Source organism: Aphis gossypii, unplaced genomic scaffold (genome assembly GCF_020184175.1).
Source record: "Aphis gossypii isolate Hap1 unplaced genomic scaffold, ASM2018417v2 Contig00476, whole genome shotgun sequence".
Taxonomy (NCBI): domain Eukaryota; kingdom Metazoa; phylum Arthropoda; class Insecta; order Hemiptera; family Aphididae; genus Aphis; species Aphis gossypii.
Window position 1 is genome coordinate 17,890 of NW_026083125.1, and position 14,148 is coordinate 32,037.

Here is a 14,148-nt window from a genome sequence, read left to right on the forward strand (position 1 = left end):
TATGGATTTTTCAGAATTTCGGAAAATTTCTCATTTATGTTATAATGATTACGGATTTATGGTTATCGATAAAACACGTGAAATGAACGAAGGAAGATATAGATGTGGTTTTTATACATTCATTAAAATAAAATAATGATATAAATACAGTTTTAAAACTGATATCATCTACATAGTATTATTTAAAGTCAAACGAAACAGTTATAATAAGTTCATTTTTTACAATGAATAAAGATAAAATTTTGTTAGACAATTTGGTAACATCAAAAAAAAATATCAAACGTAAAATAATAGATATGAAGCGTGGTGTTATAGATTCTGATAACTATTTTCGTGAAACATTTAAACATTTACTCAAACCATTGAGTACATTGTCTGGAAAAAACACTTCCCATATTTCCAACAATACTAATAAAAAAGAAACCGTGTACACTAGTGATGAACTGATGAAGATAGCGATAGTGTACTTAATTCATCATCGACAATTTTTTAATTTCAAATCCTAAATCATAACGTTATGATAAATCATATGGTATGCATTACTACGTGGTTAACGATCAACTTAAAATATCAAATATTCCTGTTACTTTCAATCATGGTAACTTACACTTGCTCGATAATTACTATCCTTAGACTAAAGGACTTTGGTCTTAATTATGTGAAAAAGTTCCAAAAAATATGACTATAAAAGACATTGTATCATATTATAATATTTTAAAAGTAACTGTCTATTTGAAAGCAGACGGGAAACCAAAAACCTCAGGATATTTTAAATGGATAAACGTTGTAAAACCTCTTTATGAACGAATGAAAATTATTGAGGAAAAGCAATTAAACGCAGAAATATTAAAAAATAATAGTACGAAAGTTAAAACTCCTTCCCAGTTAAATTTAAAACAATTTGATAACTTTTTATTTAGTTCAAGCGCTAAACGAAGAAACGTTATTGATGATTCAACCATAATAAATGATTCATTTGATTTTTCTCCTTCAATGAATAGTTCTAAATTTACAGAACCTCCAATTGATCAGCTATTTAAATTTGGTTTATCCCCAACGACTAAGAAAGGTTCTGGTTTATATAAAGATGTAATACCTTAAACACTATTTGCGTATTATGATGATCCAAATGAATTAATAACTAGATTGAATCTTATAACATCATCTCAAATTGCTGGTAAAACTGGTGTAAAAAATTAAATCATTTCTATTTTAGAAGAATTACGTGAGAGGAATATTATAGTATTATGGGCTACGAGATATCTATAAGATATCTACGAAGTATCAAGGCTAAGTTAGTATGACCATGAAACGTATCGGGATAGTAAGAGCACCAATAATTGAGGGGCGACATTCCAAAGTGTACTATTGCCAAAAATTGAAAATATGAGTTATACATTAAAACATATAGTTTAAATGTCGGGGAATCGTTTAAAACCATCAAATTATACCTAAGTGTACTATTTCCTATCAATAAATTTAGTAAAAATACTAAGATTGCGTCAAAATGCACTACTGCCGATGACGAGAATTTATCAGAATGTACTATCTGTACTGAATCTATCAATTTTGCCAAAAATGTACTATTGCCCATGGTAATTTAAAAATCAGACCATAGAAATATTTCAAAAAGAATTATTTCCATGAATTTTTTCAAAATATACTATATCCAGACTACGACATAACGTACTATTGCCCATGATAAAATCGAAATTTAGTACATCGGTTATATTCAAGATGCACTATTGCCATGTGTTATAAATGCAAAAATTATTTTTTATTTTAATTTTAAGTTTATATTTATTCTAAATTTATGTTATCACTATAACTGTGCGGATTTCCATTTTCATATAGTGATTATAATAACCTAAAAGGCAAAACAAAATAAAACGTTTCTAACTTCATAATTATACCATCAAATTCGCTCCAAAACTTGGCTGTTATCAATTGTGAATACGTGATAGACAATAGTTTAAATTTTATATTGCTTTTGAAGCTAAAAACAATTATTTTCACATGCTATTGCCTTATAAACACGTTTTTCTTAAATGTAAAGATGACTTCGAAAGGCCGCATAAGAAATTTAATGAAAAATGCAAGAGTAATGGTAAGATATTTATTATTTATAATTTGTAGTAGTTAGTATGTACTTATTAATTTATGCTTTAACAATAATAATATGTTTGGATCTACGACAAATCAGCGATAACATTTTAGGGCACGACAGTTCAGCGAACGATAATACAGCGCATACGACATTTAAGCGCAAGACAAGTCAGCTCTACGATATTTCAGCGCACGACAAGTCACTTTTTTTTTATAATAAATTATAAACTTAATTAATTAATATAAATGAATTAAACCTAATAAATATAATAAAATACCAAATCAAATTATGTTAAAAAAATATATTGTTAGATATTGCTAAATGCATATTATATTATAATATAAGTCACTTATTTAAATTTAGATTGTGAGCTATATAATTAACTAGCTGACCCGACACGGCGTTGCCCGTGTGTTACTTTCTTTTTTGGCATTTTCGTATGCCGTGTGTTAATTTTTAATTTAATCTTATTGATAGTGCTAATATTACGTCGAATTCACGACGAAAGATTTGTAATGTGGCAGTTTTTGTGCCTACGTATTTTAAAAAATTCTCCTGAACAGAACCGTCACCCTGGTGATAGGGCGTTGTGAATAAAAAATAATTAAATAAAACATATATAATGATTTAAAAGTAAGTAGTTATAGTTTTAACTGTTATAGTTTTATTTAATTATTTTTTATTCACATGTCCTCAATTGAAATCAATGCTTCATTGTAAATTTCTTCACTGATTTGTATATTTGGATTTCCCATTCTATTCTGTATTTGATACAAAATATCATCACACATATAATCTTTGTACTTGATCCACAAATCAATTGGGTTTGATGGGAAGCATGTAGATATGATTATAGAAAACAATGTTCGTATTTGATGAGCGTGTGATGATATTACAGCATCATTGAGAGTTTGATCCCAATGAGCGTCATTTTCAAGCAATTGCAAACGTTGACAGGCTTCTCTGTAGGATACACACAATTCACCATCAACAGTTCGTAACTGTTGGAATGATGTTGGGCCACGTACATTGACTAATAGCAGTCGTAAGTAAAAACATTCATCATTGCTTGGATGTACTGAATAAATCCGGCCAACCGCATCGGTGGAATATACATCTGTATATCCTGGAACTGGTTTTCCTTGTTTCCGTCGTATAAATCTCCTTGAGGATTGATTCCAGGTATAATATTTTGGCATTTCAGAATATAGCAATGTTTGTGCGAAATCATCGTTTTGGCATGTCTCAAAAAAACTGGTTAATGTAGTAGATGGTGGCTGAGCAGCTCTTTGTACTGCGTTCTGTGCTGTAAAATACACTCTTTGTCCATTTTCTAAATGCACAGCTAAGTGAACAACAGAAGGGTGTCTCTCATGAATAGGAAAAGAAAATATTCGCCAAACTGCTTCATTACTACTGACATAGCGGCCCATTTGGTATTGGGTAACTTCATCATTGGAATTCTCTGCACCAATTCCAATCACAGCCATATCACTCCCTTTGGTTACATATTTGCAAATGTATTTAATAGATTTCACTGAATGGCAAGATTCAACGTTGATGTGTGCTTTGAATGTCTTTGATAAAATGGGTGAATATGGAACAATCCAACGATTATCTATTTCAATATCTTGTTGATTTAATTTGACAATTGTTGATTTTCCATTGTCTGCTGTCGATCTGCGACGATACAATGGATAACCGTCATTACCAGTAATTGTTTCCGATATTAATGTCCGTGGATATCGTTTTGAACATTTACCATCCATCATACACGGTGAATTTTGATTAAGAGTTCCACAGGGACCATGTATCATGTTTTTGATAACTACCTCATGCAATCCAGGATCTACTTGTACATTAGGGATTTCAGCTGATATCACTGCATCAACTTCATTTGGCCTTATATTTTCAACCAACCAAATCAAAATGTGTGGTACTAGGCGGTATGAATAATAGTTCATTGAACTGACTTTTTTGTTGGTTTCAGAACCTGTAAATAGATTTTGTTTTAATAACATTCAAATATAAAATTAAAATACATAATATAATGACTGAGATATTATCGCCATAGCTAAACTAATATTTTAGTTACCTGCAATGGGATTTATCATTTTTATTGAGAAATCGTAGCCATCTTCACCTTGCCAAAATATAATGGGATATTGCAGTGCATCATATGAGCGGTGTGTTTCCTTTATACGTTGTAATTGATCATTCCGACGACGTAAAACAATATCACGGGATTCCAAGTTTTCTCCAACTACAACGATAGCAACTTCATCAATAGTTGGTGCATTAAAACGTCTTGTATGTTGACCTGCAGGTGTTTTATCAGCTCTGATTACAATTTTGTGATTATCGGATGGCATCAGATCCAGGGCAGTTTTAAACAATATAATCAATTGATTGTGTTGATGAAATAAAGTTTGTAATTGTTCTACAATAGACCTCTTTACTAAATTGTAATGTGCACAACGCAGATCAATTTCTTGTGGTGAATTGCCCATAAAATAAATTTGCAGGAATTTGTTGTCGCTATCTGACACTGGTAACAGTGAACCTGCTCTGTGATATATTTGCCCTTGTATCTGTAAATAAAAAACAAATATTATGGTGTGGTATAAATTAATGGATTGTCGGTGATCAAACTTAAATAATATTTGATCTTAAAAAGTATATATTTAGTTTTAACTAATATCTATCAAATATAAAATATAATAAAAGTGTCACTGAAACTGAAACACCATATAATATGATGACTAAGTGATATATTCGTAATGATTAAGAAATTGAAGATTAGTTATTAGACACATCTTAACTTTGGTGACAGAAAATTTTGTTCGCTAATAATTATGAGTAACTGCTATAATACATACCTTGAAAGTTGGCATAACATTTTCCCGAACTACATTTGTTGCCCCAAATGAAGTCATTTGAAAGCAATTGTTATATTGTTGGATATTTGTCAAAAAGTGTATAGAATCTGTTCCTATTCCTGAAACCAATGAGTACAATGGTTCTGGTGGTGGATCCAATGGTATCAATTTCACTTTACCATTTGCGCAACACAATCCATTGGCTTCGTTTTTGTATTTTAATGCCTTACAGTGTGAGCAAACCGAGTTCATAGAACCAATAACAACACACTGGTAGTTACTGTAGTCAATTGACACATCGTAACTGAAAGCAGCTCGATTCAAACTTGCGCGATTATTAGTTGAATTTCGCGTTCGCGCTTCACGCGTTTGTGATATCCGAATTCTTTCACGTTCATTTCGGTCGTCACGTTCTTGAGGACTTTATATTAGGATTATATTTTATTCAAACAATTAAATTGAATAAATATTGTCTATAATATTTCCATGGCAACACAAAAATATTATAATTTTAATTTATTTTTTATATTTTGACGGTATCGGGTTCAAATCAAAACCTTGCTATAACATTTTAAATAAATTATTTATTTTATTTTAATGGTTGCCATTGACTACCAAAAATAATTTAGTTTACTATTTGCTGGACAGATGGCGCCTCTGTAATTTCATCACCATCTCGTCATATTTCTCAAACCTGATAACTTTTTCAAATTTTTCGTCCGTAAGAACCTTCTCCTGGCAATTCCGAACAGTTGAAGAAAAAAATCAGCCAAATCGGTCCAGGGGTTGTTTAGTTATGCGAATACCAACACATTTTGCGATTCATTTTTATATATAAGATTAAACCTAATAAATATAATAAAATACAAATAAATTATGTTAAAAAAAGTAGTAACTGGGTCCCTGGGGGGCCACCACCGCCACCGCCACCGCCACTCACGCGACCTACCACTCACCCAAGTTACCGCCACTCGCTACCCAGCCATGGTTAGCGCCGCCGTCACACCACCTCCCGCCCTGCCATAGATGCTGCAACCGGACACTGCCCAGCCGTTATCTTGTAGTACACATTATCTTTATACCTATATTATATACTTAAACATATATCTATAAACCTATATACGTACAAAACACAAATGCATGAACCTATGTATACATGTGCATATCCCTGCAACAGGATAGTATAGTTTCTGCAAGCACATCACAAATCTTTACATGCCAATTATGCACGTAATGTGAAATCCAAACATTGTAAGATGTTTTTTCACATACATATTTTTTTTACTTAGATTTTTTATTCAGCATTTCCATACACTTAAAATAATGTGATTTAAAATAATCATAGATTATTGAATCAGTATGAAACAAATTTGTCATGAGAAGGTTTAGTGTCATTTCATAATGTTTAATTTAGCAGTCTTTTTTTTTTTTATTTCTTTATTAATAATAGAGAATTTTCAAGACATAAAAAAAACAACAACAACAACAACAACAATAATGCATTTGATACTCCAAATCAGGATTTACCTCCAATGTAAGTTTAATGTTATTTTATTTTATTATTAGTTTATTTATCATATTCGGTGTTTAGTGTTGATGAACTACCTACGACACCCGTTACAATAAACGAGGTAAGAATAATGATGGGGGAATTTCTCGAGAACGAGATCAGGAATTTGATGGTTGAAGGTGGATTGCCACAACCTTTCAACCAAAACCGATTATTTATAATGTAAGTTTATTATTATTATTATTATTTTTTCTAACATTATAAAAAAAAAATCTTATAGTAGTGATGATGAAGAAATGCCAACTGACGAAGATTTGAGTGACGACGAAATGTCTGAAACGTTTTCGTCCGTTATTTCAACAGACGACGACGAAGATTTGTGATTAAAAAAAATAAAAATAAAATAAAGTTATAGAATAATCAAGAGTTATATTTTTCATATATATGTAATACGTGTTAGGTATTAGATTCAATACAAGCTCTTAACAACATTTTCTCATCATCTGTGTATTCTTCACCCCAAATATATTTATCAAGGGCTTCAAGACATATATTATCTGAATCTTCGCAACCCCATGGATCGATATCATTTGGTTTATCTATAATAGTAAATATTTGTTATGCATAATGCACGGAAAAAACAACATTAAATGAACATACCATTGGTCTGTTGTTGATTAACACAATCATCCGATATATTATGTTAAATGTTTTACATCGTTTCTAGTCTATAACAACAACAACAAATATATAGGTATACATGACGATGGTAAGGTAAGTGCTATAATAATATATTTTGTCATACTAACTTTGTCAACAGAAATATTTTAACCTTGGCTTAATAGATTTTTATAAAACATACGTCTTGGTGTATTTGATAGCTACAAATATAATAAAATGTGTTATTTTTAATATATTATGTATAAGTAATTAAACATACCATTTTATCAAACTCGCCATTCGCTAAAAAGTCGATGAAGCCTGCTGAAACGTCAGGTGTGTTTATAGTAGATACTTGGCTGGAGTATGCCATTTTTAAAAACAAATAATTTTTAACACAACTCAACAAACTACACTAACATAATGTACTAAGATTTATCATTAGTACCGATTATATTCCAGTAAAAATTAAAAAACACCAACAAGCATTTTTTTTTTCTCTTGTAACACGATTCTGCTGACATATTTTGTTCTCCTAATTGCATTAGGTTATGGCACAGTATCACTGATTTAGTGTGGTTTTCGCAGTGATATCGTTCTGGTGTGTTTATTAAAATAATAATAATAATAATACAAAATGTTTAAGTGCGATCAGTGTCAATGTTTTTTTCTCGCGAAAAGACATTTTAGCTAGGCATTTAAAGCGCCATAATAGTAATAAACCATTTAAGTGTACTATTTGTGGAAATTTATTTACTAGAAACGATGCTCTCAAACGGCACATCAAAAGTATTCACGGTGAGTAAATAAAATTTAACGTATAATGTATAATGGTAAATATCCATACGTAATAATCACGATTTACATGCGTGTAATTTCTCACAGTCGTACAATATTAGATTTGTATGAGAAAAAAAATGTATTTATTTATTTATCATTATATAATACTAATACATGCACCATTAACAATACTACATTTTTGAAAATACGATTATAAATTATTTGGTTGTAGAATATACTACTATTTTGAACATTTTTGCATTCAGTTTCCCGCGTTTTTATCGTTTATTTTTATCGTCATATAATTCATAGACAGCACAGACTCAGGCATGCAACTAAAACGTCCATGAATTTGGGCCACCCACCTTACCTGATATACTTCAAAGGTATATTTAAAAATAGCGAATAATTAGCAAGTAATAGCAAGTTAGTTTTCAAAATTAGCAAGTCATTTTTACATTTTATATGATTCATTTTTAATTGGGTGGGCCAAGTTCAGGAAGCCCACCCACTTTTTCCGATCCACTCCAAAACCATGCCGAAAAATAGCTAATAATAAGCAAGTTATAGCAAGTCAGTTTACAAAATTAGCAAGTCAATTTGCAATTAGCAAATTAAAATTTGCACCGGGTGGGCCAAGTTCAGGTAGCCCACCTACTCGTCCGATCTACTCCAAAACCATGCCGAAAAATAGCTAATAATTGGCAAGTAATAGCAATAGTTTTCAAAATTATCAAATTAAAATTTCGATTTTCTACATCAGTATATTTTTTGACCGGAAAATGAATCTAATTAGTACTTCTAAGAGTTCAAACTAGAAAATTCACAGTAGTTTTCAAAAATACCAGGAAAAACAAAACCTAACCAGTTTCACCTAAAAGGCTGATCACATTGAAATTCGCTTAACTTATTAGTTAATTATTATTATTATTATTATTATTATATGTATGTATATTGGTTTTTTTCTGATTTTTATATTGGGTTTGGATATACCTAATATATTATATAATATTACTAGCTATCGATTCATACACATGATGAAAATTGAAAAGCATTAAACTAACTGTTATAGATTGTTTTATTGTATATACCTACGAGTAAAAATACAATTTGAGCACTTTGAATATTTAAATATTATTAAAATTAAAAATTTAAGTTTAAAAAAAAATCAAAAAAGCAATAGGTATATGAAATTAATCATTTGTTTCTATATACAAAATTAAATGAGGATTAACTGTTGTTTTTTCAATACTCTTGATTTTTTTAATTTTTTGTTCCAAATCATTATGTCTTTCCCATTTGCCGTGTGCTCGCCTAACATAAGTCATGTAGTGAAATGAGACATAATGAACAACTGCAACCAAAGCGTATCTAAAAAATTATTGTTTATAATTATTTTTAAATAATTAATAATTATTGTCAATGGTTCCTACATGTTTTCCACGAAGCAGTGCATGTATAATATTATAAGGCCTCAACATTTGTTTTTTGATGTTTGATTCAAATAATTTTTTTTTAATGCTGTAGGTAACTAGTTATAAGCTATAATTCTTTGAAACTAGTGAATGTGCACCGGATGCACAGTGTGTACTCAACGTGGGAACCATTGATTATTATAAAATTATGTTTTTTATGCTTACTTTTTAAATTTTAAATCAATTTTTACAGGAATTTCATTTAAATGACATGAATATGTTTTCGAGTTCAATGATAGTGTATCAGCTTCAATAAAAATGTGATTTCCCAAATGTATGTTTGTGCTTAATATCCCGTTGCATTTATTGTTTGAACAAGTCGTGGTTTTTGATCGTAAATATTTTTCTACTAAATTTTGGAGATAAGAAAAGCTTTTAGTATGAATTTTATTTAAGTTATTTAATATTATTGTGGCCGAGTTTCTTGTTCTGTTTTCCTCAAAACAATTTGTATTTGAAAACTTTATAATTTGTATGGAACTTGGATCGTCTTTTAAATAGTCTTGAACAACTTTAATGATATTACATTCAGCATTGAGAGTATTCACTGCTGGAATACAAGTTGAAATATCAAAATATGGTAGAAGTAATTTTAATCTCTGGTTATAAATTGTTTTTGAAGAACCATGAAGGCCAAGCTCTTTAGCAAGATTTAAGAATTCATTCTTTGATTTATTTATATATGAAGCATATTTTTCATAGTCTATATATGCAACTGCTACCGCAACTATTACTGAATCAAATGGACAAGTATTACTAACTACATATGTTTTTTTGTTAAACTTACACACTGGAGCTATATTTCCATTTAATATGACCGATGTTAAATGAGATCGCATTCTGGATCTATTTAGTATAAGATCGATTTCAGGACATGTATTTATAAATTTTGTTTGTCTTTTATTATTTTTTCCGTATTGATTGCATTATTTCTTGGATTTTTTAATGGTCCAGTTATAATTGTTTTATAGCCTCCCCGTCTTTCTTCTTCGTCGACTGTTAATGTACTACTAAATGAATATGTTGGTGATAATCTTTGTGTTATGTCTTTTTCATAATCATAATCATATTTTTCATTGTTGTTGCATTTATTTATATCCATACTGTCACTGATATCTTCGGCCGTCAGACTTCCAAATGAACATGCTGGTGACATTATTGGTGTTACCGGTTGATTCGATTCTTTATTTATGTTCATACCATCACTGAAATCTTGATGATTTATTTTATCATTAAACTCAATCCCCGTTAAATCTCCGGCAGTTAAACTGCCAAATGAACATGCTGGTGACATTATTGGTGTTATAGATTTATCTGATTCTTTAACTTTATTACTCTTGTTGTCCTTCACTTCATTAATACTGCTAATTTTATATTCTTCGAGTTGACTACTGCGTGCAATTTTCATTGTACTCTCAATACTCATTAGATGCGTGACAAGAAAACGACCAACTGCCATGGGCATTGTTTTGTGTTTTAATATATTATTTTTAAGTAAGGCGAAATCTCCTTCAACTGATGCAGATGATGCATTTGTGTAAGGAGATTTAAAAATCGAACACATAATATTTGACCATAATGGAAAGTCTTTACATAGTCTCAATACATTTTTTGTGAAATCAGGTAAATAATAAGGACTGATTCTATCACCTTCCACTAATGAGTAAGAAATACTTTGGGTTTTTATTCGATTTAAAAATTCATTAATTTTTGAATTTTCTTGTTCATTTGTATTAAAAACATCAATTTCCTCATCTGAATTATCTGAAATTGAAAAATTGTTATCTGAAGTATATTTTGACAAAATATTTTCATTGATTGTTTATTTGTTTATTGATTGATATTTTCTTATTTTGTTGAGTAATCGTATTCTGGCTTCCTCAGCTGGACATTTATTAAAACTTCCCATTTGTTCACCCTAGGTTTGGCTTATAGATACTGTTAAAATATCTAGTAAAACATTTTCAAATTCTTCTAAGCAATTTGCTCGTACTAACAACATAACACATCAAACATAAAATTCCTTTAAACGGTAATTTTTTGTGCCTGTTAAACATTTCCAGCGACAAACTAGTTTCACTAAATGAGCTATGTCAATTCGTATATAACAAGGAGGTAAACTATCAGATTTGTAGTACAAAATGTTGAAGCATTTCTCTACATAATCGTATAGCGTAATTCCATTACAAAATGCCCTCGAAATTGCACCCAACAATGCTTTAGAATAGTCACATGCAGTTTCTTGTGGTATTGGAACACCGTCTTTAAGCCATTGTGCTAACCAGTAAAAAATAGTAAGCGTATCATGTTGCTCACTCACCATTTGTGTGACTGGAACTTGGTAACAATTCGTATTTAACACTGCTTCATACAATAATATGTGACCCGATAAAATACCTTGCTTAGTTCTGTTTATTTTTTTTATCAAGCCTCCTGTTGCGTCAATCGATAAACGGCAATACGATTTTTGAACATGCTTATATATAACAAGTTGCGAAGGCATCCAATATAGAACAAATAGTTTGGCTGCAGACATTGTATGGATTGAGCCTGCATATTTCCCATATTTTAGTTCAATAAGTGACTTTATTGGACAGTTTTCCGTGATTCCTAAAGAACTGTCAATAAATTGTTGTTCACACTTCCATAGCACGGAATTTTTATAAATATTGGGCGGTAAATGATCACCAAAATCAATAGATGAAACGGCTTGTCTTCGCCAATTTCCGACAGTATCTTTCGATAATGCTTTTCTGACAATTGATCGTTTATATCCGTTCAGGGGCCTTTTTGAATAATGTTCTTCCCAAGAACCCCTTGTATCTCTGGTTTCTATGAATAACTTTAACGGAAACCCTTCTTGAGGTTTACGATCTGACCAACCATGTAAATATACTCCGCAATCCTTACATTTTCCTTGAAATGTAAGATAATGTTCAGAACTAGAAGAATTATATATACGACATCTTTTGTATATGTATGTACATGGCATTTTATAATTCTTCAGAAACTCATCATTAATTATGTTTGTCCAGATACCAGGCTTTAATGTAGTGTACGCCTTTTTTTTACTTTTTTTCCCATACAAAACAGTAGTTGGTTTCATTTTAATAAATTAACGGTAAGAAATATTAATACTGAAGCATTTAATATTTTTTTTAATATTAATTGAAGAATTAGATATTGATGATTCTAAACTTTCATCATCTGATTTGTTTTTAATTATTATAGATGACTGTTGAATATTTTGAAAATGTTCACTATTTTTCAAACGTGATAACCACGAATGGTGATTTTGGTATACAGAAATGTATAAGCTATGTGTGGTTATTTTACCATCCAAACCGTTGCTAATAGTAGACCAAATATTAGAAGTGTAAGGCATTAAGTTACCATTTGAATCAAATAATTCATCTCGAACATCTTCCAGTGCTTTAAAAACATCATCATGCGGTATTTTAGGTTTAGGACCACGAGGCTATTAAACAAAATTCATTTTACTTTTTAATTTTTATTAATTAATTTTATGAAGTTATACAATATACAGGATATTAATATATCTTACTTTTAAAGGTAATTTTTATAAACATATAACTCATAAATATAATTTATAATACTGATTAATAAGTTATTAGAAATAATAGAAATGATAAGTAAAATGTTATTTATATTAAGATGAACGTGTTGTTGTTACCATTTGCTGAGTCTTAATTTTTTTTCTATTAAACTTAATTTTATAAAATGGCAATTTCCAAGTGTTTTGTTGTAAATATTGAATACTATTAGCAATATTAAAGATAATATTATAGTGCATATTTATGGAAATTAAGTAGCTACTACAAAATTTCAACACAAATCATAATACATAAAATAGTAATGATCATAGTCCATGAGAACAAAATATAATATTTAAATATTAGAATATTAAATATACAGGGTGATTTTTTTATCAAGCAACACTCATTATTTCAAAAAGTATTAACTTTTTTCAATTTTTTTTTTCTTCAAAATTTTAGATTTACACTGTTCTAGAATTGTAGAACTCTTTATTATTTTTCGCTCTTATATTTATTAGGTAAACCACTATCAACTTCTGATTTTCAAATACTTTAAATTTTATAAATTAAAAACTCTATTTTTTTTATGAATTATCACGTTAAAATTTTCATTTTTCGTCAATCCGTTGATGAGATATAGCCCCTCAAAGTTAGGTAGTTTTGGGAAAGTTAGCGCAGTTCGCCCCACAAAGGTGATTACTGATTGATCATAATAAAACTTATCAGTTATAAAGACCAGAAGTTATACCTATTATGTAGTAAATCCGTTATCATTCGACCCAAGTTATAGCGATTATCTGATCCTACCTACCTACAATAACATATGATTATTAGGTACCTATAACTAATTGGACTGCTACTGTCGATTATCGCTTCCGATCCCAATTAATCTCTTTTCTAAGTGCGTTGAAAATGAACTTTATAATATAGTATTATTGTTCAAATTTCATAATTCATATGAAATATGATTATATCATACTAGCAAGTTGAAATAAATAAAAATATTATACATAGGCACGAATTCAATAAAATAAATATTTAATAGACTAAACAAAATTTATGAACATTTTTAAATTTAAAGTAGATAATTACTAAATAGTTCCACAATATATTATTATAATACGGTACTAATAATTTTGTTTAAACTATGATAAATTATTTGTACATGCAATACCTAATT